General features: G+C 34.4%; 1 protein-coding gene and 1 long non-coding RNA gene across 3 annotated transcripts in view; one reads left to right on the top strand and one right to left on the bottom strand.

The window, feature by feature from the left end:
* Positions 1 to 27,160, bottom strand: part of NEGR1 (neuronal growth regulator 1) — an 817,593-nt gene that overhangs the window by 738,244 nt on the left and 52,189 nt on the right.
* LOC138924340 (uncharacterized) lies at positions 1,179 to 25,365 on the top strand. The gene is made up of 3 exons (XR_011439362.1): positions 1,179 to 1,295; positions 15,072 to 15,132; positions 25,227 to 25,365. It is a non-coding gene; the product is annotated as an uncharacterized lncRNA (long non-coding RNA).

Raw genomic sequence — 27,160 nt, 5'->3', positions numbered from 1 at the left:
CAACTTTTTCCAGGCCATTCATATCGACTCTACCTCGTCTGCTTTGGCCATGGGGAACCAGGAAGCTGGGGGGCTGCTCCAGCCCTTACAATGACTCGCAGCACCAGCTGGCAGTGCCACTTTCCTCTCTCAGAGATCAACATTCAGAAACAAATGCCTCATCCCTAAGGGAACTCAGGTAAGCCTCCCTGAAGATCTTTCTGCTTATCATTGAGCATAGATAGTGTTTTACCTCACTTGAAATTATAGCATTTGCTTGTTGTCTTTCAAGAAGGTGCATTTATAAAATAGTTGTGGACCATTACAAACATTTTATTTAAATGGGTGATTCAAGCATGTTGTTTTAAATTAAACCACATGCTTGGGATATTCATGGAGCTACGTAAGGACTATATTTTATGAAAATGCAGGGTGCTGAGCAGCAGAATTTAATCTGGAGGGCACTTGTCCTCAGTCATGCGAGACAAGATGTATTAGCCGTGAATGGATTGCAGCAGCACTACTCGAGTTTCTTTAATTTCCTAAACCAAGATTGTAAAAAGAATCAGTGGTATTGAATCCCACTGGCTAGAGCGAAAAGGCACTGCTCAGAGATAAAGAACAATTTATCTTCTGCTGTGAAAGAGAGCAGTTTTGGCAGAAAGTAAAATACATCACAGTATAATATACTCTAGGAAGAACATTGCAAAATATGGCATTTTTTTGTTAAAACTTTAAGAGTACTGATTCAGTATACTTTCCCAAATAGAAGGCAAATGATAGTGTTAATTGCAAATTACAAATATTAAAAATGTAAATTACAGTCTAGGAAGGCATGTGCATATGTCTTTATGAGACATATTCTTAGCAATGATTCAGTAAGAAGAATAATATTTCACTTATGTAGCTAAAATACTAATTAAGCTTCAAATATTCCACCTATTACCACTATTAAATCAAATTGGGTATTTCCAGATTAGAATGGTGGAGTTTTAGGGGATGTTACTTTGACTTACGAAGTTCTAGTTTATGGATTATAGGGTTTATCCTGTCCAGATTCTTTTATAAATGTCCGGGGACTCTAGCTTTGGATGGTAGGATAGTTTCCCCTCAGCTTGAGATCCTGCTTTTTATAATTTTTTTTTCCCATGTAAAAGGTTATTGATGACCTGATTATGTCTCTCTTGTCTATTTCCTATTCAGTACACCACTAACATTTAACACGTCTTTTTATGGAAAAGAACATTCATTTCTAGGCTATGGCTTTGAACTCTATGAGGACGGAGACAAATGCCTTTTCTAAAGTTATAGCACTGGTAACAGAATCATTCTCTAACTTTGAGCTTTAAGTATATACTTAACCTTCCTCTGTCTCAGAAAAAAGGAGCAGGTACCTTTGTAAGACAACCGAAACATTAGTTTTTGTCTGATTTCTCTGATAACTGAATGCGTATAGCTTTTATTTTGTCTGTGTCACCAGGGTAACATGGATATTAAGATGCTTTATAATTGAAAATCTAAACCAAACCAGCTTTTCTTTGTCTACCTTTGCAATACTTTCATACAGTATAATCAAGAAAGTTTCAGTACCTAAAAAAATCTGATAATCAATACAAACATAATGCAACATAAGGTGTCAGTAAAACAGGCATACAAGCCGTAATAGCTCTTTAGTATTGCTATCTTGGTGACTCAAAATGGAAAATTTAGGAACTACATTATTCCATCCTCCTTCCAAGCACTCATATTGCTGAGATTATTGGCAGCAAAGAATGGTACACTCAGGATCCTTAAAAAGTAAAAATACATTTTAAGGCCAGAAATATCATTTACTTCTCTTTCTAACTCCGTATCAGGGATATGAATTTTTTTCATGCGGCATATTCCTTTATTCTTAGATTATGTGGTATTCTTTTATTATAGGAAATTATATGTATAGTGTGCTAAAATAGTTCATTTTTGACCATGTACAGAAATATCCCAGGTCAAATTATAACCCAGAAAACGTATCTAGCATACATCATTTTAATTCTTTGGGACTTAGTCACATACATCAGCCCCAATGGTTTACCATCATACTATAAAAGCATACTTAGGGAACACAAAATCTAGTCATGATATCAAATGCATTAATGATACTGGTTTAAGGTATTATTTCATTATTTAGCTCAATGAGCGTCATTCCTATACAAGATAAAGAAAATAACACATAAAGCAAACATTTTAATATTATTATGAAAATTTGAAAAGAGGGCAGAACTGGTAGATCCATTAAAATCACCAGGAAATTCAATTCATCTCTTCGATTCACAGAAGGAATTATTTGAACAAAATAAATGGCATTAATATTTGTCCAAAAGTTTTCCTCTCTTACGACTTCTTTGTATACATGAAAACAGGGACCTGTTTCTTTATTAGACATAGATAAATGGTGCACAGGTACAAGCCTTGCCCTTTCTATGTATCTCTTCAGAATAATAAAGGGAAGGAAGCTAATATTTTTGTAAGCTTATTTTGTATAAAGTACTAAGCCACAGGACAAACCAAATGAGAAGTTTTGTTCTTAGTGGTAGCATGCTGTTCTAAATAAAGATTGAGGCTCTAACTTAGAGTCTCCAATGTAGGGATACTATGAGGACGTAACCCTGTTAGAGTCGAGTTCCGAGCACACATGTTCAGCGAAGATGCCAAGATTCCCTAGTGGCTTCTCTCGGAAACATGAAAAGCAATTATCCGACTCAGAACTAGCCTGCAAGCAGCTGACGCCTTTGGCCTTCAGGAGATAATAAACAGGGAAGTTGACCATGAGTCTCCTCAACCTCATGGGAAGGACCGTTTTCTTCCGCACAGGAGAGGATGCTGGAATCATGACAGCATCTGATGAAGTGAAGATCTGGTCAGGATTTGGGGAAGCTCATTTTGCCTTTCACACAGGAGTTTTTAAACTTCTCTTGCTTCTGTTTTTCTGAAGATTCTAGTTTCATGACTACATGTCCTGTGAATGGCAAAATAAGCTACTTAAAGTTCCTAATTTCATTTTCATGTTTTAGCAGATGTTTTCAATGGCCCCTGCTCCTTTCCATGTCCTGGAAGGCCATGCAGATGGGTCCCAAATGGGAAAACGCCTGCTGCGTCATCTACAGGCATAGAACATAGGCACAGTGACGCCTGCACGGTCTGTTGGATCTTGAAGGGATTTCTCTCATAAATCTACCTGTTGGCATCTGTCAATCATATCACGGCCCATCATGACAATAAAGCACAGAGATTTATCAAAGATAGTCAGATAACACTGCATTCAATATCCAAGCTTAACCATTGAAATAACAGACTAATGGCCCAATTGAAGAAGGCTCATTATTATGACGTTAGACAACCACCCCAAAATACTTTAGTACGTCAGTATAGCACTTTAAAGATGAAGAGTTACTGCTGTTAGTGTTGTTTATTCAATATTATTTCCTAGGAATATCAAATTTTACCAATTGTGACGCTAGCGACTCATTTCTAATTTCTAGTATCCAGTTCCAATAAATTACTTTCTTATAGAAGGTGATAGGCCTAAACTGTTTCTACATTTTTAGTTGCTAAAGATAAATTTCTTTTAAAAATCCACATTAATTTTAGTTAAAATTATTCCTTTAAGATGTAGTAAGTCAGATTTTTTTCTCTTATTATGTAATATAATATGTTAGTTTAAAAAGTAGCATCCTGACAAAGGGAAACCAAGATTTAAATCTTGGAGATAAAAACAGATTTTTACAGACACATGAAAAACACCCAAAATATTTGATTGTTATGTTTCTGAAAAACCCTATACAAGATAGACTCAGAGGAGTTTTTTTTGGTGGGGTGAGGGAAGCTTAATGTCTACCCAGCTCTATTACTCTGTATCATAATATCCAGGGACCATATCTCAATGTGAAATTCCAGGAAATACAAATAGAATTAGCAATGACTGGCATTTTTCAACTCTACACATTGAAAGTATTGAATATCTCATGTGAGCATTAAATTACAAGGTTATATACTGCATCCTAAAAATCAACATCAAGTGCAATTTTTCTTAGTGTTGTTGTTGTGATGGCAGTAATTTAAGTTTGTGGAAAACTGAGAGCAGTTATGTAGGCATCGCCCAAAGGTATTTCCAACACTAGGTTTCAGTAAACCATTGCTTTCCCCTCCCTCAGGTTTATCCACTCCCTGCTTTTCCCTTACACCAAATGATTTAAGTTGGGTATTACCAGGAGCAATAGGCAATCTAAAAAACTTGTGTTACACCAATGAAGGAAGCATTCTGAAGAGGGGTTAAGAGAACCACAGAAAATTCTTTTCATCTTCTTCTTTTTTTTTTTTTGCTGAGGAAGATTAGCCCTGAGCTAACATCTGTGCCAATCTTCCTCCACTTTATATATGAGTTGCTACCACAGCATGTCTGACAAGTGGTGTAGGTCCATGCCCGGGATCCAAACCTGCGAAGTCAGGCTGCTGGAGGACAGCAGGCTAAACTTAACCACTATGCCATGGGGCTGACCCCCACAGGAAATTTTAATAATGCTATATTTGTTCTACGTTTGAACTTTAACAGTTATTTATTTTTTGTCTTAATACATGCTGAGATACAGACTAAAATATGCACTTCTGTGAAAATTACAGGGAAAATGCAATTTTGTACTTAGAAATATAATCACTGAGGGAAAGAAAATGACATACACATAACCAGAATAAAAGGATTTCTGGAAAATTGAGATAATAAGACATAGTCACACAAGAAGTCATTTTAATAATTGAGATTAAAATTAAATTTTAATAACATTTTTCTCATTTTCCTGTGTTCCATGTAACAGCTGAAAGTAGATTTGAGACAACTTAACATATATTTGAGACAATCAGAGAACTTAGCATCAAATTTACGTCTCAGTAGAATATTACAAGACATTGCTTAGACTATGTAGTTAAAATTACCTGAAAATTTTAGTAATGTCACCCGTCTCATAGGAAATTGAGGAAAGCACAAAGAGCCATATTAGATAGGTCATTTAGATTCCATCAACAGTCAATATTTTATTGTTCCTTCTCTCAAAATGATACGATTGCAAGCTAAAGGAAATAAATGCTTGAATTAATTGTAGTCATTATAGTGATAATATACCAACCAAAGATTAGAAAACCTTATTCTTCAGTATTTCACAAACAATACTAGAAAATTGCATATAACACAATTTACTCAGTCTTATTTTGCAAAGTGACATGGTTGAAATAAAACATAATCAGCAGAAGTACTGCTTTCACCATTTTGCATTTAGACTTCAAAATAGTATATTTTACATCCTGAACTTTGCAATAATAACTGTTTTAATCAATTAGTTAACTCAGCCATATCTTAGAGAGAAGCAGATTTTTGTAGACTGAAGATTAAATATTTTAAAATGAGCTTTTTAAAAGCAATTATTCATACACTGATTAACAGCATATAGTTATAGGGGCCAACCCTGTGGCCAGGTGGTTAAGCCTATGCACTCTGCTTCAGTGGCCAGGGTTCACCGGTTCTGATCCTGGGTGTGGATCTAGCACAGCTCATCAAGCCATGCTGTGACAGGAGTCCCACATAGAAGAACTAGAATGACCTACAACTAGGGTATACAACTATATACTGGGGCTCTGGGGGCTAAAAAAAAAAAAAAAGAGGTAGATTGACAACAGGTTTTAGCTCAGGGCCAATCTTCCTCACCAAAAAAAAAGCACACTTGAAAAGAAAAAAACAAAAAACAATATATAGTTATAAACCCACCACTTCATTCACTAGCACAGACTCAGCCCACAGTCCAACAATTGGCAATGCAAACTTCTAAATGCTGAAACTTTCTCTACTTTCACCTGTAAGAAAAATTGTCTTCTACACAGTATTCCAACATGGAAAAGCATTTGGATTTCCAACCTATAGATCTAAGAATAAAAGACTACAGCAAAGGTGTCAATTAAAATATATTGCTCCAAAGTAGATTAAGACACATCTAAATTTGGTAAGAGTCTATGATCTAAAAACAAAATAAGACTTTTCCATAGCTACAGATTAAGAGTCAGTTTAGATTACTCACATCAAAAGCAGATTTTGATGAAACCAGGTAAAATTCAGTTCAGTATTTAGATTTATTTTTTGTGTTTTAAAGTGCCAGGGCCACTGCATTGCACAATGCCATAAGGATCATTCAGATTATATTCAATTTGGATGATAATCCTGGAAGTGTTAAAAAAAGTGGTACCTTAAGTACCAGGCACAAAGTTCATAACCAGTAAATATTTATTAGATGAAATGAACATTAAGACATGTAAGGAATAACTAAGCCCTGGGGGCAAATTAGTATTATACTTATCTCAAACATTTTAAGAAAAATAAGACAAAAAGTCTTCTCTCTTTGGAGAGTACAATGTGCTATTGCTCTCCTGGTTGCCAAAAGATGTCCTATGATAGCTGGGAGGATGAGGCAGGGGCCGCTGGCATTTCCCCAACCAGTTCTGTCCTTCTTTAGTTGAAGAAGTACCTTCACTTTTTAGATAGCTGCCCCCAGTAAAGACCACATTTCTCAGTCTCCTTCATAGCTAGGGGCACACATATGACTAAGTTCTGGCCTAAGGATTAGAAGTAGAGGAAAAAGAAAGTGTGACGTGTCTGGCAAATCAGAAGAGTGTTGAATTTCTCCTTTCTTGTCCTCTTTACTGTCGGCTCGAATGACATGTGATATGGGAACTGGAGAGACCTTAAGCCATGAGGTGACTCCTGGGGCAGAGAAGATACACACTCTGCCCATAGAGGCAAGAAGCTGGTTCTGTGATCGTCAGGAGTATCACACAAGGCCTGGGCTCCCCACCTCCGGAAATTAATGTGTGACACAAATCATCTTCTGTCCTGTTTAACAACTGTTATTTAGTGTTTCCTATTACTTGTGTAGCCAAACCTGCTCCTGATACAGAAGTGAATACTCAATTTGATTGTCCTTAAAGATACTGTGTTTTCTGGTTTATTGTTTTCTGTTTTTTTCTTTTATCTTTTTTACTTTATGCTATCTTTGTCTAGAAGAACAACTAGAAAAGGTTAATTAGATCACACCAGTGGGGAAAATATATTTGACAAATTTAGAGAAATTGCTGATGAACGACATTGCTGCCTTATACTTAATCAGGAATGTAATATAAAGTACAAAATTAAAAATCACCCCGAACATTTGAAAGTTAAAGGTAGCTAAGTATTTTGACTCCATGGTAAGATTCAGTGAGTACTACTTGAAGTTACAATAATCTTTCAACCTAACTTTTCAATAATCAATTCAGAAAGAGTACATCTTATTTGAGTACTTACATATTCTATCAATTCTAAGTTGCCTTTAATTGTCAGATGCATTATTCCTTTATATACTACCAGTGGTAAAATTTCTCCCTATGTACTATTAGAAAATGACTTGATGATAGTTATATTTGACATATAAATGGTTAATACCAGCTCTACATACTTTGTAATTTAGTCCAAAGGGTTGCCAATGTCTACTGCCTTCATTCACATTGTGTGGAAATGACAGACAATTACATTATAGATATTTCAGTAACAAACAATAGATCTCCAATTAATTGTATCTTCCTTTGTTGTGTCTTATAAAGTACTTGCTTATAGGTTTGAAAGAAAGTATATTAATTCCTCTGATATTGAAAATTTGTTCCACTAGTATGAAATTTATGACTTTTTTCTTTTTTTATGTCTTCTGAGAATGTAATCCTCAAAAATTTCACTTAAATATCACATTTTAGCACAATAGTTGAGGATATTTCAAATGGCAACTAAACTCTACCCTTGTACTCTTAACAATGCACATAACTCAAGAAAAGTGAGAAAAATACAAATAGCTCGAAGTTTGTACCTGCATGTGCAAGGACAACTGTGTCATAACTACTGCCTGACTGACCACAAGTGTAAGTTCCATGGATTTTAAGATGTGTCATGATTTCAAAGATGTTAAAATGTGGGAGAGGTGGAAGAAGCGTCTTAGAATCAATGAAATGCAGGGCATATGTATGTATTAAATAGTTATTTTATGCTTAAATGTTGATTAGATTCATCTCAATGAAATATCTAATTTTTTTTTGAGGAAGATTAGCCCTGAGCTAACATCTGCTGCCAATCCTCCTCTTTTTTTGCTGAGGAACAGTGGCCCTGAGCTAACATTCCTGCCCATCTTCCTCTACTTTATGTGTAGGATGCCTACCACACCTCAGCTTGCCAAGTGGTGCCATGTCTGCAGCCAGGATCTGAACCAGCAAACCCCGGGCCACCGAAGTAGAATGTGCGGACATAACTACTGCGCCACTAGGCCGGCCCATGAAATATCTAATTTTAATAGAAAAGTACGGTAGATTAAAATTGGAATGGTATAATCACCAAATCCTCCAACCTTTATATGACTCTGGCCAGATCCTACCAAAGATCCATTCAGTGAAACGTCAAGATAAGAACTAAAGTGGCCAGCTGGTGGCATAGTAGTTAAGTTTGCACACTCCACTCGGGGGCTAGGGTTCACAGGTTCAGATCCTGGGCATGGACCTATCACTGCTTGTGAAGCCATGCAGTGGTGGCATCCCACTTACAAAATAAAGGAAGATTGTCACAGATGTTAGCTCAGAGAAAATGCTAGAAAGCTAAAACTGCATAAATTAAAGCTAGACAATGATAACTTGAATTTTGTAAATGAGTACATAATGTTTTTCTTGACTATAATCACAAATACCATCCACTAGCTTCCTTATAAAGGTCTTTAGGTCTTCTAAACTCCCCATTTAACGAGAAAAAAAATTCATCATTTCCACCATTCCTCACCAGTTTCCCTTTTTTCTCTCCAGCATGCAAGCTCCAAACAAAGCCAAAACTGATTTTAAGAATAAAATAATCTTTAGAGAGGCAAGCCATAAGCCAATAAATGCCAACCGATCCAGCCATTTGAGTCAATAGTCATCCTATCTGTAGAACCTCTGCGTTTTTCACTTCCCCCAGCAGTGATGTGTGAAAAGTCAAGAATGTTGAGATTTAACGGAGAAAAACTGCTGATGCTTGCTATCTTTTTCAGCACTGTGGATCACTCACAGTTCACAGCATGGGAAACAATGCAATCTGTTTTTCATATATCCAAACTAATTACATGCTGACTTCTTTCCAGTATTGTTCTAGTTTGGGTTACAAGGACAAAAACAAAAGCTCTGTATAAAAATAATCAATGCAGTGTCAAGGAGCTATATGATTTATATATATAAATATATATATATATATACACACACTGATTCTCACTTCTACTTCAAAGTCATTATACAGAATAATTAAGACTCATGTTTAATTTCAAAATTAGAATAAAATGCTATGTAATTAAATATGTTAATAGGTTATAGCCCCTAATTCTGATTTGTGAGAAACACTAAAAATATTTCCAGCCTCCCTTCTACAACTTGTCATGGCAAATTTAAATCACGTTGTCAGATCTGTAGGGACATTTAACAATGCTTAAAAATAAAATTATATGCCCTCGTGGAATACAATATAAAACAAAGAATAAATATGAAACTGCATTGTTGATAGTCAAAGCTAAGTACTTGGAGTATGAAAACTCTATTATACTGAGAATGTAGGATTTTCCCGTCACAAGGTCACAATTAAGAAGAAAACAAAAACATAATTTTCTTTGGGAAAAAACTCCCCAAATTGCATTGCTAATATGTAATTTTAAAGTGATTTTGAATTAAATTAGCAAAGCTCAACTTGCAGTGACCCGATTCTTTGACTTTCTATTGCTTCTCCATTCTCATTCAAGCCACACACTGACATCAGAATGTCTCCTCACTCTAGGGTCACTACCTACTTGAATTTCCAGGTTTGGGAAAACCACACTGGGTTGACACTCATAGCAAGACTCAAAGAGCTAGAAGAGTGAGGGACTGCCTCCCTGGCCTTCATCTATTTAGAGATCACCTTGAAGATAACACTGAACCAGGCAAATGCTAAAACTGCATATTCAAGCCTAGCTATATTTCTATTAAACTGGAATTAGAATTTGAACCTTGTTAGTGTTCTAATATTTTTTACATTTACAATCCTTTGCTGCATTTTTAACTATTTAAGCTTCTTCATAGTCAGGATTGAAACGTAACAGGGGATTTTTGTTAATTAAAACATACTTCCATTAATTTACTTGATTGTTTTTCAAAACAATGCAGATACTTCCTATTGAATATTTAGTGTGTTTTAGACATGATGCCAGATGCCGGGGATACAGCAATGAATAAAATATCTCTACTCTCATGGGCACATGGTTTGATGGAAAAGACAAAGAGATATACAACTAACTCTAATATAATGTGATGTGATAAATGTTATACTAGAAGTATGATTAAACACAATGTGAGCACAGATGGCATGAGTAATTTTGTGGAGGAGGAAGGTCAGGCAAGTTTGTGAGTGAGTATGGGAAATGCTATTTTTAAAAAGCATCAAATACACATTATTACCAGATGATTATATTTGAGTCTTGGCACAAACCTATTTCTGAAAAATGTGGCATACTATAAGAAGAAAACACGAATAACCGCAACATTTATGAAACTACCTGAACCAATCACAACACTAAATGCTCAAGAAATCCCAGTTTCCTACAGTTCACTGTGCACAGGTCCCAGTGATACTAGTTGTATGGGGTTTGAAAGTGCCTCACAATTTGATGCTGCTACTTACATGACTTGTTATCTTTCTACATTTATAATCTTGACCATTTTTAATGACAAAATCTTCCAATGAACCAACCTTGACATTTTCCCTTGTTCTCACTCTACAGGTTGATTTTTTTAGTAGATGCGGATGAGGAATGAATTAGAGACCAAAGAGGCTGGGTGCTCGTAGTGGAGACAATCATTAAAAGAGAAGAGGGGAAACCAGTCCTGTTACATTTTATGACATCAAACATCATTTTCATTTTCACTCATGAAGGAATAATACTACAGTTAATGTTTTAAAGTGACATCTTTATTTTGTTGTCAGTGTAAAGAACTTAAAAGAAATTGCTTTTGAGTTTCTCTCTCTTTTAATTGCTTGAAGAGCTCAGGCTATGTCATCTCAGCCCTCTTTCCTGATTATGTGCAGTATCTTCACCCATTTCAAAGTACTTAAGGAGGTATATCTTGGATCAGGTGTGAAAATGGACATGGAAGTTATAATGTAAAGAGTTATAATAATGTAATGAGCTATAATGTAAATGTAATGTAAAGTTGAAAATTAATAGCTAAAAAGTAAAACCATAAAACCCACAATATATTTACACTAATGTACACTGTATTTATGTTCATTATTCCAAAAATGGAAACTATATGGGAAAAATAACAAAAAGATTTTTAAGACACTAAATGCTTTTAAAAACAACATATAAATAACAATAATAGCAACTATTAACAAAAATAACATACAAATAGTTCCCTTTTTATTTTAACCAGGAGGTATAAACCAAGATAAAGAATTCAAAAAGTATATAACTGTATATCTTTCTGAATGAATGTGTCTATGAAATTCATTAGAGAAAGTATTTAAATGTTATGCCAGTGTTAAGGCTGTACATACCACTACTAGGGGTTATACAAAATTTGCACCAGCATTCATTTTCTCACAAGAAATTTTAAGAATGTTTTATATTAGCTTTAGTATAAATCCTTGTCATTAGTAAGCAATTAAATATTTTCATAAAGAATTCAAGACCTCTTTCTGACTAATAGCAAATGTTAAACATTATTTTTAATCATCTGTGGACATCTAACCTGATAGCATTGCCAGCATGATTAAAGCCCCAAATATCATCTTTCCTTATACACATGATGCTTCTTATAACTTTATCCATTTCTTTAAATAACTCTTATACTGTGCCTATAAGCCAGAAAGGGAAGATATGTCATATAACATATAGGAGAAAATAATGTGGGATTGAACAAGGATGTAGCAATGGCTGCTTTGGGCACTCACATTTAAGATGATAGGACACCACCGACTTGGAATTGAGCATTTGTATCCCAGAAAAATTATGGCTAGAAATGGAGATTTGCTGAACTTCTTTATAAAAGTGAACTTTAAGTGGCTAAAATTGCTGAGAGGCCAAAAGAAGGCTAAGGATAGGACCTGGGGACATATCTAGCTTTATAATAGGGAGGGAACAGAACAATATCCACCAAAACCAAAAAATAAATGACAATGATAACTAAAAAAACAAAGAAGATTGGTATGAGATGAAAAATAGGAGACCCTGAAAAATGTACCATAAAGACTAACAAAGGACATATGGAGATATTTTTTAAAAAGAAGAGTTAGTTTTCAAAAGTGTAGATATTAGAGACATATATTAGGGTAGGAAGAATTAGTTGTTCCTAGTGTCTGGTCCATGGACATTTGCTATTAGAAGATGTTTAGAACCAAAATATGAAGAAGGCAATGGATGGAAAATAATCTCCTGAGATAACTAGCTGTGACAGAGAGGAGACTGTAAGTTTGAGAAGAGGGAAAGGCAAAACTGAGTTCAATGAAACTAAAAGCCAACATATGGACTCCTTGAGCATGTTTGTAGTAAAGTAAATAAGGAAACTGATGGTTTCAAGCAGCAAATACTAGATAAGAAAAGAAATGGAATGAAGTATAGACTCACAGAGCACAATCCCAGAAAACAGAAGAAAGTGGCTAGGACAGAGCTAGAACACACAGGAAAGAGGTTGGGGCACTGGATATGCTCTCACAGGGAGATCTTTGATCATCGAATTAAAATAAAAATTGAAGTCATTTTTTGAGACAGAAAAAATGAAAAAAATTAGGGAAGCCAGTGAGGTAAGATTTAGAAGAGCCTTTGTGGATAAAACAATCAGAAATAGTAAACACATTTTCATAAAACCAAATTATTGATAAATTATTCCTATTAAGAATTAATTTATATTAAATCGATAGTGTGTACAGTAATTTTACAAGCATTTTACAAATATTACAAATATGTAGAGTCCAAGTTCAACAAAATATTAATCTTATACTTTGTTCAGGAAAGTTGGTTGTTAGGAAAATGTTGAGATATAATAGGTTTGATATTCCATCCTGCTCAGTGTCCGGTTTTAGTTATTTCTTGAAAAATATTTATTGAACGATTATCAATTAAAATCCCTGGGATTAAATAACATCTCATTCATTGGAAAATACAGCTACATAGTTTTTAATCAATAATTTGACTGTGCATCTGTTTTAGACAAATCTTTATTCTACTGATTTAATGTATTTAAGAGAGCAAACTGAGCAAACAGTCCTCCTTATAAAAATACATTTCGATCATTCTGTTAATGATACTGTTGAATCCAATGTGAAGATTCAGTAATACAGCCAAACGACAGGGAAGTATCAGTAACTGGAGATCATTCCACGTGATTCTAAGAATAATTCTGCATGATATGGGAAAAAGTGGACACCTGTGTTCTTCATCTGTAAAATAGAGACCTTATGTGTTACCTGGGCATATATACTACATTAAATAACGTAGTTTCTAGCAGTAATAGAATGGAAAGGAGATAGCTACCTAGCTAGCTAGATATTTTTTAAACTATGAAACACTGACATAAATTTCAAATATTAGTTTATGTAATTTTAACTGTCTAAGTACAGATAAACCAGAGCAAGTATACCGCTAGTTTTATGTCAACATGTTTGTTACACAGTGAGAAGATTTTGTTATCAACTCTCTGAATAGAAATGAGATTTTGTTTCATTTTATATTACATTTATTCACTCAAAATAATGAACTAAAACAAATAAAGAAGATTGGCAACAGTTGTTAGCTCAGGCGCCAATATTAAAAAAAAATGAACTATAGTTATGTATTTTCAGCTCTCCACAGAAATCTGCAGATATTTTTTCTTCCCATATAATTGTTGTGTAGAAGGACTTGAATATCTAGAATAGAATTTCTAATAAGGCTTCTTTAGAAAGAAAAGAATTGGTTTTTTGTAAATGATAAGTATATTTCAATAAAGGAAACTATAATTAGTTAAAGAGCATCACCTATAAAAACATGGCTTAATTCAGTAAGGAGAAAACATTTTAATTATAGTCTATACCAGCCTCCTGAGGCAACTTTATTTCAAATAGAAATGCATCACTATTTTCTTTTGATAATCATGCAATGATTTAAAGGGTTTCTTTAGTTAGGCTATTTTAATTGTTTACAGATTCTAACAAAGCGCTGGCTATTTTATATTCAATGCCACTGGAAAATAATTTGATATGTATGATAACAAAATGCAAAATTAAGCAGTCAAGTTCTGTCTTACTTTGATAAGTACATCGCCAGAATTTTAAAAACAATGAGTGATTCATAAGTTAAAAATATCCACCAGCAAAAATCAAAAAACAGTGTAAGTTGCTTGTCTCCTCCTCCCTACAACACAATTATTCACAGTCATCTCTAAAGGTTTTGAACAGTTTATCTTTGCATTTATCTTGCGAAGACACAATCCAGTGAAAAATAGATGTAGTCACTTTGGAGTAACTGGGCACTTCTATTCACAGGCATGTTTGTGGAGATAGACTTCTTCAATACTAAGGGAGATTTAGAAATCTTTTTCTTCTTATTTAGCTCCTCTTCTTGTTTCTATTAATTTTCTAAGTAAATATTGAAATCATGGACTCTGGAGTTAAAGGCAAATTTCTTAATCTCTCTGCCTTAGTTCTCTTATCTGTAAAAAAAGGATAATGGTAGTACTAACTTCATAGATAATTGTAAGGAATCAATGTAGTTTATAGCACCTAGATCTATGTGTCAGACACACACTAAGTATTCAGTAAATGGTAGCTATAATTATTACAATTATAATTTCAGGACATTTCCTTGTACTGTCAAACCCCAGAAACATAATACTTACTAAAGTGCATTTGATCTTTTAGGTCCATTATTCACTCTTATATAATCAAGTTTAGAAAGAACATGGAGAAATGAACTAGACTTTAGAAAACATTCCTAAACTTACAGTAACAGGAAACTTTCCTTTTTATTCTTTAGTGTAGCAGCTCTCAAATTGTGGTCCACAGACACCTGGGAGTCCCTAAGTCTCATTTATTCCGTAAGTAGAAACAATTTTCATAAAAATTATGAGACATTGTTTGCTTTTTTTTATTATCTTGACATTTGCAACGATGTAGCAAAAGTAGCAGTGGGTAAAACACCTGGAACTTTAGCAATAATCAGCTCAGTGACACAGTGTGTGCCACTGGGCTGAAAAGAAACGAAAACCTTGAGTAAACACATTTTTAATATTCTAGAGGATGAAATGGAATATGCCCATAACGTGCTTGTGCTGCATTTCAAATCACAGTGGTTGTCTCAAAAAAAGCACTTGGGTGATTATTTGAGATACAAGCTGAATTAGTCATATTTTTCATGTCACACCATTTCTACTTAAAGGAATAACTGATGGACAAAATCAGTTATACAGAGTCAGGTTTTTGGCACATATTCACTTGGAAATAACGCGCTGTCCTTCACGACAGTTTTTGCTGCAACGTTGCAAACCAGCAAAAATTACAATTTCTAACGTCTTGATTCTGCCATCATGAGCTTGAGAGCTTTCCAATTCACATAGCACTTTTTAGATGATATTGGTGGTGACATTAACAAATGTGATTCTTTTTCTAATATTGTTTATTGTAATTGTGGAATAAGTACATAACTCAGTGAACAAATATTTTTCTAGTTGACCAATGCCTGAGCTTACAAATTCAAGTACAGTTAAAGATGTATTCAAAGTGCAGGATAAACCAATGGATTTTAATGTAACAGAGCACAAAATGTTCACTGATATGGTTTGAGATTCCACATTACAATTAACTATTTTAAAAACACCACTTGTCAAGTTTTGGTGTAATATAAAAGAAGAACATTACAATTTTCTGAAAAGGCTATTAACACACTCATCCTCTTTCAACTTTACATTTGGTAAGCTAGATTTTCTTTCTGTTCTCAACCAAATATCATATTGTCACAGACTGAGTGCAGAATCAGAATGATAACCTAGCTGTCTTCTATTAAGGAAAACATTAAAGAGGCATAGGAAAAATATAAGACAAAGTCACTTAACTCACTTAAAGATACACATATGTGTATTTTATAATGTTATTTATATTAACACGTAATGGGTTTGTTTTTTATTTATAAATAAATTGATAAGTATTTTTAAATTTATCAATTTTAATTTCTAATATGGTAAATACAGATAGACATAGCCCACACAAACAGAATTTCTTTAGTGTCCTAAGTATTTTTTTTAATGAAAGTGATTTTATTTTATCTTGTATGTAATGAAATTCAGAGTATAATGAAACTTCAAGCTAACGTTTAGAATAGACAATTTTCTGAAAAAATTGTATACTACAAACAATAAGCTCATGTTGGACTTTTGCAGCATGGCTATAAAGAGAGTCCTTTTTTTTTGCAAAAACTATTTTTTAATTTTATTAATAATCATTTTTTGCCCAAACAATTCTGCAAAAGGCATATTCGCCTTTCTATCATGTTGTGCTTTGAAATAATTTTTCTCAGTAATTCTTATATCCATGGTGGCAGATGGCTCATAGGTTAGGTGCCTGAAATGGACAGGACCAAATTAAAAAATTTGGCTGGAAATTATCTCAAGAAGCCAAGCTTGGTGGTGGGCAGCTGGACACCAAATTTATGAAAAACCCAACAGCAATCGAAGCCAAGATTAGTCTCTAAAAGCACAAATGTTCTCTTTCCAAAGAAATTCTTATAATCCAGATCACTACTTAACATTCACCCTTAATTATCACTTACATCCTGAGCAATTAATTGTTTATAAACTTTTCTATCTAAGGAGGTGGGAAAAAAAAATAAGGAGGTGATAATCAAAATAGTCAGTATCCACGTGGACACTGTGTGGAAGGTGACAAATATGAAATTAGGAAAGATCAAATAAGAATTTTAAAATCCTTCCATTCATACAACAAAACTTAATGAATATAAGATGAACAAACAGAACTGGCCATGAGCTAGATAAAAAGAAATATAAAAGACCTCCACTTCCTGAAACTTACAACATTTTAACGTGAATAAGACTTACAAAGTTGCCATAAAAAGCACAAAAGAAAGAATCTTTAAAAGAGAAACTATGTGTCAGGTAGATGGCAGGGACTAAGTACCCTAACACTCAGAGAAGACTGTGTAAAACAAGCCAACTGAGGTAAGGAGGTAAGCAATCAGAAGGTAATGAAGTGCTGGCTAGATGGAAGGGTGGGAGGGCATTTGAAGTGAACAGGCATAAGCAAAGGCATGGGAACAAGAAGAAATCTGATGAGGAGGAATAATCTTGCATCTTTCTGATTACACTGTTGAAGAAGTCAATGACATATAAAAATTCTAAAGCTATTAATTGCAGTCAAATGTTCATATTATTTTCTGGTAATTTCATGGGGGAGCAGAAGACAGGGTGGGCATACTGTGGAAGCAAGGTGTAATTCACAAGAAGGAATGAAGATAAATTCAGTATTTATGGAGCCAGATATATTTTAGTCCTGTTGATTTTTGTAAAATGTTTGCAAAACTGACTCAGTCTTTCCATATGCGTAGAAAATCATTTTTGTTGTTGTTTTTGTTTTTGTTCTTTCCAACCAAAAAATACACATGGATCTGACACAGTGATAAATTATGTAGTTTATAAAAAGGCTTAACAGACTGTTTCATACTAGGTATTTGGAAGACACTAATGCACATAATTCACAAAAGAAATACTTCTACTTATAATCACATCTCTGGTTAGTATCAACTATTAAATCACCTTCCTATGAGGAAGCATCCAGCTCTATTATATTACAGGGGGAAAGGGAATACTGAAAATGAAATATGCTAAACACCAATAAATGTGGTCAATTCAGAAGAAAATATTGCTCATATAATGGCATACTTTGTTTAGGGAAAAATTCTTTAAAATATGTTTTTATCTTATATTATTAATGTTTATTTTCAAAGAGACAATTATTTCTTTATAAAACATAATTACAAAGTAACTTGGAGTTCCATAAACTTCCACAAATCTACCACATCAAGAAACTGTCCCTGTCATCACAGAGAGAGAATCCAATTATAACGATCATCTAAATTCCCAAATGCACGTAAGAACAAACATCAGGACTGGGCATGGCACACTCTCTTCAGTGAAACCTCATCTTCTCCACCCATGAGGCCCTCCTTCCTCAGGCTCCCATAGCGCCCCAGCTTACCTCTAACACAGCATTCATCATGCTGGATTGAAATTGCCCAAGTACCTGTTTGCTTACATCGTGATGTCTTTGAGGATGGCACTCAGAACTGTGTTTTTCAGTAGGTATTTGACAACTTTTTAATTGAATGAACAACAGCTGTTGCCAAGGCCATGAAATCCTTACAAAAAATCATCTCCAGACAAATAGAGGAGGCCCAGCTTGGACTTCTTGCCATAGACACTTAACAAGTATGGGCATGGTTTTAACATTTTTCTATGTTCTTAAAGTGTTAGTTAAAATTGATATTTATTATAGTTGCCATATTATACAAGGTTTTACATTAATTCTTCATATACAACAATAATGTTATATACACTGAGTTATTTACTTTATATTGAGTACTATTCCCATATTACTATTAATAGTCATTTTAACTGCCTACAGTTTGATTTTGCTAATAAACACATTATTTTAAAACATGTAACAACTCTCTACAGTTACCTCTAATTCCATATTAAATCTCAGAAAAATGAATAAAATAAATCTTACTTTTGGCAAAAATAACGTTTTTAAGAGAAGAAGAAATTCACTCCTCTACCCAGTTAAATCAAGTAGAATTCAAATAACAGAAAAGTTTATGGAAAGACAGGCTTTTTCAGGAAACAAGGGCAATATAATTGAATCACAGGATTTTAAAAATTGAAGAAAACTCAGTCCAGCACTTTCCAAATTTTCCTTCTGTGGAACTTTAACATCACCAGATGTGAATAGGTATCAATTTAATAAAATATGCCTTGATCCATTCATCATTTGATGGGCACCTAGGTTGCTTCCAAGTCTTGGCTATTGTATATAATGCTGCAGTTAACATAAGGGTGCAGGTATCTTTATGCCTTTGCATTTTCAAGTTGTCTGGATAAATACCCAGCAGTGGGATAGATGGATCGTATGGTAGATCTATTAATTTTCTGAGGATACTCCATACTCGTTTCCATAGTGGCTGCACCAGTTTGCACTCCCACCAGCAGTGTAGGAAGGTTCCCTTCTCTCCACACCTTCTCCAACGCTTGTTGTTTCCTGTCCTGTTAATTATAGCCATTCTGACCAGAGTGAGGTGATACCTCACTGCAGTTTTGATTTGCATTTCCCTGATAGCTAATGATGTTGAGCATCTTTTCATATGCCTCTTGGCCATCCGTATATCTTCTTTGAAGAAATGTCTGTTCAGATCGTTTGCCCATTTTTTATTTGGGTTGTTAGTTTTCTTGTTGTTGACTTGGAAGCAACCTAGGTGCCCATCAAGGGACGCATGGATAAAGAAGATGTGGTATTTATACATAATGGAATACTGCTCAGCCATAAGAAATGATGAAATCCAGTCATTTGTGACAACATGGATGGTCCTTAAGGGTATTATGCTGAGTGAAATAAGTCAGAGGGAGAAAGTCAAATACCATATGATCTCTAAAAATGACAACAACCAAACACATAGCAATGGAGATTGGATCGGTAGTTACCATAGGGGAAGGGGGAAGGTGGGAGGGCAAAAGAGGTGATTGGGCTCACATGTGAGGGGATGGACTATAATTAGCTTTTGGGTGGTGAACATGATGTAATCTACACAGAATTCAAAATATATTATGATGTACATCTGAAAGCTATATATTGTTATAATCCAATGTTACTGCAATTAAAAAAATAATAATAAATTTTTAAAAATCTGCCTTGATAAAATACACTTGGTAAATATGGCATACAATGCCACCTTGGAAATTGACCTTCAACATTAGCACACTAACAACCATAAAAATCCTTAACTTTTGTTTAAATGAAGTCTTCTTTATTAGGTCACTAAGCCCTTTTCCATCATGTCTATGAATACCTGGTTTTCCAAAGCACCATTTGTGAAACAAAGTTTTAGTCTCAGTGGTTCTATATCATGGCCTCAGAATCTTCAACATTCCTCTCATTTAGAGGTAGGGTCTATATCCCTAAACCTGAGTCTGGTTGGGCTTGTTATTTGCCCAGTTAAGATGTGATGACCCATGTGACTTTTAAAGTTAAGTCCTAAATGGCTATGGAGCTTCAGCCTAGTTCAACTGCATTCATTTGAGAAGCCCTCTCTCTCAGAACTCCGCTGCCATGCTCTGAGAACCCCAAATGGAAATGCTGCATCTCGCACTTTAGTCAACAATCTCAGCTGTTCCCGACCTTTGAGTCATCTCAGGCCAAGTATTAGACATATGAGTGAAGATACCTGTGGATTAGTACTGTCCTAGAGAACATTCTGTGATGATGGAAATTGTTCGATATACGCATTGTCCGATGGAGTAGGCACTAGCTACATGTGGCTATTGAGCATTTAAAGTATGGCTAGTGTGACTGAAGAACTGAATTATTAATTAGATTTAATTTTAATTGATGTAAATTTAAATATAAATAGTGGCTACTGTACTGGACAGTGGACAGATAATTCCAGCCCCCAGTCATTTGCATCACCCTCTGCTGGCTTTCCAGAGTTCATGGAACAAAGACAAGTCATCCTGTTTTTTCTTAAAACTTAAAATATAATGTTGGAAAGAGAGTTTTGAAAATCTTAATAAGTCATTAAACTTGACAACCTAAAAACCTATGAGTGACAGCTATTTATCTTCTATATAATGTATTTCTAAAACATGCAGTATAGGTGGCCATAAGAATAACTGTAATTCCATTAGTCAAATAAAGGTCATGTATTCTTTATATTGTCTTCCCTTAAAAATGCAAAACTTTGAGGGGCTGGCCCCGTGGCCGAGTGGTTAAGTTCACGCGCTCCACTGCAGGCGGCCCAGTGTTTCGTCAGTTCGAATCCTGGGCGCGAACATGGCACTGCTCATCAGACCACGCTGAGGCAGCGTCCCACATGCCACAACTAGAAGAACCCACAACGAAGAATACACAACTATGTACTGGGGGGCTTTGGGGAGAAAAAGGAAAAAATAAAATCTTTAAAAAAAAATGCAAAACTTTGAAATAGAATTACTTGCATACAAATTATAAAACTAAATAGCAAGTGATGCCTATTTGCTAACAACTGTCAAAAAAAGATAACATTACAATAATTCTGATACTCCTCCCATCCCTCAAAAAAATGTCGTGATGAGTTTACCAATTAAAGCTCAAAACAGTTTATTAAGTGAAATGTCTTTTCTTCATTTCTGATGTACTCAAGATATAAGTTAAAAGTATCAGAGAATAAATTAGCAACACACATCAGGGACAGCCCCACCTCCCAGCAGCTTGACAGCTTTGTTACGGTTTAGATTCCCCAAGGAGAGTCTCAGCACCAAGATACTGATTTGCACCACTGCACTTTTCTGCCTAATTATTACAATGCAGACCCTCCGGTTAATCAGTTCATTCTCACAGTAAGAGTGGCCTTCAGTTTAAATCCATTATGCTGATAAATGACAACATTACGGCTGCATGACAATTGCTTTAATTAAAAATATTTTTGACAAAGATTAGAAGACTACTGCATGCTTAACTATACCAAATTAACTACTGAAGTTTCTGTCTCCCAAGAATTCAGGCTTTCATTAACATATACATTCAACATTTTCTAAGTTTTGAAAAGGAGGTTCCTGTTTAATAACATTTATCTTGAGAACTATGTCAGTAGGAACAATGTTGTAAGGAAAATTGGTTAGGAAAACTGTCAGATTCATTGACCTTTTCTCCTAATGTGTGGTCAGTTTATTTGAGATGTAATGAAGGGAAGTGGAAGACTGGAGGATGCTATTTAAAATGGGGTTAGGAACATTCTCTGTGGGGAAGTGACTTGAGTATCTACAAGAGTTCCATGCAGGTGATACAGAAATGCAAATATACTGAATTATGTGCTCTTTACATGTAATATTTTATGTAATTCTTATAACCTCCCCATGAAGTAGGTCCTATTATTACTATTATTATTCAAGGTATGAATATACCCAAGCTTACACAATTAAATAACTTGCAACTCGTCCAAGGCTATATAGGTAGTATATTACAATCTGAATTAAAAGATGTTTCTTTTCACAGTGCCCATACTTTTAACCACAAAATGATGCTACCTCTAATACTTAAAACAGAGAGAGACAAAGAGACAGAGAGAGACATAGAAACAATAACTCAAAAGCACATTCCAAATATACTTGATAATTTATTTTCATCTGGTCTGGTCTAAAGACAGTTTGTTTCTAGGTTTAAGATAATATATCTAAGATTAGTTAAGTAAACAGCAATATGTAAAAACATGAATGGTTATTATAATTATTCATTTAGTTAACACATGATTTATGTTATAGGCTATAATTTTTCCAATGGCTTTAAAAGCTATGCATTTGAATTTATTTTGGGTTTTCCTAATAGTCTTGAATAAGAGAGTGAAAGAACATATCTGAACATCAAGGGAAGACCTGATTACAAAGCTTACTGCCCTTTGTTTCTCCATCAGACAGCAGAAATCTAACAGATGTGTATCGAATAAGTGAATGTCCATGCTTTTACATACGCACTGGTGATGTTAGCTGAAGCCTTAAGACCAGACTCTCTATCATATAGTCAAGAAAGCTACTGCTTATAGTTTAAACAATAAGGGCATTATTTATTCTTTTTAAGAATTCTCTTATTATGCTCTTGCTTGTAAGCAAAAAGAAGAAGAATCAATAATATTCTTGGTAATAATTCTATGTCAAGAAAATTTTTAAACATTTCAACATATTCTGCTTACTAAGAAAACATGTTGGTAATATATTTTAGAAAGTGTTCATAAGAGTAATTTTTAAAATAATTGGACTTTTATCAAAACAATCTTAAAATATCTTGAAAAATTATGAATGTTAGAATTATTGATTCGATATTATTATAACTGCCAAGCAGTAGTTTTCTGGACTATATGATATATACTTCCTCATATAATTCTCACAGTAAGCTTACAGAAGTGCCTATTATTATTTACAGATGAATGAACTGAGGACCAGAGAAGTAACTTGCTGAAACATCCCCTCATGTGTAAACAACAGAACTTTATTTGAAGGCAGGACTATCTGATTGAAGTGACTGTAAACTATTACCCATATCACACTGTCCCTCATTTCTCATAAGTTTATGGTGTATCTTTTATAATAAAGTTAGTTTATGATTGTCACATCTAAAATGTAAAGCAAATTATTTTATTTAAATATATGATTTGCACTACTACTACATTTGAAAAGTATCTTGTTAGAATTTATATTTCTTAAAAACAAAAATTGACTTCTAATATATTTACAATTACTTCTTATTCTACAAGATATTGACTTCACAGAAAAACTTCTTTACCAAAATTCTCCTAGCATTCACACCCTGTGTCATGCAGATTACTTCTTTGAACAGAAGTAGTTAGCAGAGGGCTAAAAAATAAGGAAACTATATAATTAAGAAACTAGAACTATTTCTAAATGTTTGTCATTTATAAATTTATGTATTAGGCATATATTCAACATCATTAATGGGCATCTAGCAATTATTTTTTCTCTAAGGGGCTTTATATAAATTTTAATGGGTAGTCTTGTTTTTTTTTTTTTGTTGTTGGGAAATATTTGCCCTGAGCTAACATGTGTTGCCAATCTTCTCTTTTTATTTTTTTTCCTCCTCCCCAAGCCCCAGTACATAGTTGTATATTCCAGTGGTAAGTCCTTCGAGTCCTTCTATGTGAGCCACTGCCACACCATGGCTACTGACAGACTATTGGTGTGGTTCCATGACCAGGAAATGAACCCAGGCCACCAAGGTGGGGTGCGCTGAACTTTAACCACTAAGCCATCAGGGCTAGCTCTGGATAGTCTATCTTGACTAGTATTTTTTATTTCTTTTTCCAAACTTCATTCCTAAAATAGCCTCATATAGTTAGTTATCATATGACAGACAGAAGAAATCAATTCTCAGGCAGGACAAATACTCTTCACAATAATTAGTAGAAATTTAATCCAGATCACTCCTGCTTTTGATTAAAGATGACTGGTGTTTGATTATTTTGAAAAAGAACATGTTTTTAAGGATTTATGAGTTACATTATGACATAAACATATATTTTGAGAAAGTAAATTAGCAAGCAAAAGTATATTGTAGAATAAAAGACCTAAGAACGTGAAGTTCAGAAAGAAATCATTTTATGGATTAAATGCATTGTAATCTAAATAGCCATAATTTGACTGGAAGTGAAAGAATAACAAATCTTCAAAATATCTACTGGCTTAAGCAGGAGGTAAACTTCCATGGAAATCAGTATTTATGTTATATACCACTAAAATATAATTACAAACTATGGATTTTTAAATTATTCAACAGGAACTTTATTGTTGGAAAGAGAAAGTTATAGATATATTACAAAATATTATTTTACTATCATAAATATTCAAAAAATAAGAATATCTGGAATAAATACCTATAAAAATGAGAGATCAATCTGAAACCTAAGCATCAAAAAGTTACATTTTACAAATGACACATGTGCCCTGTTTGTGTTCAAAGCCAATACTTCATAGACAGCATACCTGCTTTCTGAATCATCAGTGTCACAGGGCATAGACTTTACTGAATATCTAGAGAATAATTATCTTCCCAATGGCAAATGTTATAACCTTCAAGTCCTAATGATCTAGGGAGGGTTTACATTTGACTCCAGACATAAATTCGTACGTTCAGAAATTCTAAAGTTACATCAGGAGACTGATTTGACCTTTGGTCATAAGCAACTCCATCACTTACATATAGCTTAAAAATAAATATTTAGCAGTATGTTCACAATATATTCTTCAAAAGTTATTTACTTCTTGATAAAATGATGGTATTCTCAGTCATAACATCCTTTGAAATTCAGAAAAGAAAGTGATTCATAAACTAAATTATCTTTTTCATGTATATTACTTTTGTATTTCAGGGCTCTGAAGAAAGAAAACAAAACAATGCATCCTTTCTGTCAGACTTATGTAACTTTAAAAATGGTACTAAGAGCTACGAGGACTCAATGATTGGTATATTAGAGTAGGCAAAATGGCCATCCATTCCATTTTCACAGAATAGCTACGAGACTGATCTCCTCCAGAGGAAAATGGAACTTCTATGCATGCAAGCATTTAATCACAAAACACTACAGTTAAATTATGCATTTAAGAATATTCATGACCTAAATGAGAAGACACCATTGAGATGAGTCTGGACTTTGGAATCTGAACTTTAGCACGTGCGGCATTGCACACAATGGTTTTGAAACCTTGGAAAGTGAATTATTTCCTTAGAACTTCGTTTCCTCATCTCTAAAATGAGAATGATAAAAGCCTACCTTATGGGAAAGATAGAGGAATGAGAAGCAATGTTATAAAACACTGTGCCTCCTAGATAATGAGCACCTAATAAGTGGTAGAGAAAGTTGTTTAAAACTGCCATTAATCCTGACTGCTATTCCCAGCGACCTCTAAGGGTGTGAAGTGTTTGCCTGAGGAAATACCTTAAAGTTTGATGGACTGAGGTAACAGGTGCACTCTGAGGTAAGGCACCAACAGAGGCCACGAAGGAAAAGGTTGGGAAGAGACTGCTTTGCATGAGACAGTAAGAATCATTTTGTTCCCAAGAGGGAAGGACCGAGAAAACCAGGATGATATTACCAAGCTGCAGACTGTGCAGGTGAACAGGTGCTGGACATTGTCTTGGAGTGAAGGAACTGAAAAAAGAAAATTCTGAGAACGTCAATGTTTACGTTACATTTGACCTGTTCGGCTTTGCTAAGTAAGCTAAGTTTAGACCATTTCTTTACCGTAACAAAGCCTTTGTTATGAACAGGGGGTTTTCCCTGGTGAAAATCAAGTAAGAGACACTGGTTGGTATAGAACAATAAGTGATTGCATATTTGCAAATAAGCAGAAGTAAGTATTACAAAAAAAAAAAAATTACAACGAATTCACAAAGTATTGGAGAAAGGTTTGAATTTCATAGGATGTGGACCTGTAATTTTACCCAGTGTTATCCAGAGCACAAGTGAATAAGATTCCAGACAATGGAGCCAGAAGGCCTAAGTTAGAATATTTGCTTCTCCTACTATTTTGCGTCCTTGGCCAAGTTACTTAACCTCTCTGCGCCTCACTTTCCTCATTGTAATGATAGCGATTATAAAGTACCTGACTAATAAAGTTGTAGGCATTAAATGAATTAATAGATGCAATGCTCTTAGAATAATGCCTGGCACATACAAAGAGCTTTAAATACAGGCTGATATTATTAGGAAAGCCCCAGCTGACCTTCCATCAGTAACTATTCGTATGATGTAGAGTATGCTGAGCAGCACAGACATCTTGAAGTTCCCAAAGAAGAAGTCTGGAGACACCTGTGCACCAAACAGCGATCGGAGCCTTTCGAATGGTAAAGTGCTCATGTCTTCATTCAGCTGTATTTCTTTGAGAAAATGAAACTCAAATAGTCTAATCTTGTGGCATTTTAATAAAATTTTCTTCCTTACAATGTAGCATCTTAAAATGGATGTCATAAATAGGGTGATGGAAAAACAGAGAAAGGGAATTATCACAAAGATACACTTTGCTGACTACACTGTTGTCACCATATTGTTAATATGTCCCCACTACCAGAATTCAAAAGGAAAAAAAAAATTCAAAGAAGAGCCTGAGTAGTATTCCACTTTAATCTACCCTGCTCCACCTCTCCCTCTTCCCAAGCACAAGGCAGGCATTAAATTAAATTCCTAACGGAATAAAAAAATGGGGGTTTGCATTTCTATACGTGTGGGTGATTAAATCATCAATTTTCTATTTTTGAAAACGCTTATTTTGCCCACTCCACTTGTAGAAAAGCCCATAAAGTCTT

The sequence above is a fragment of the Equus caballus genome, chromosome 5 (genome assembly GCF_041296265.1).
Source record: "Equus caballus isolate H_3958 breed thoroughbred chromosome 5, TB-T2T, whole genome shotgun sequence".
Taxonomy (NCBI): domain Eukaryota; kingdom Metazoa; phylum Chordata; class Mammalia; order Perissodactyla; family Equidae; genus Equus; species Equus caballus.
This window is presented reverse-complemented; position numbering and strand designations above follow the sequence as displayed.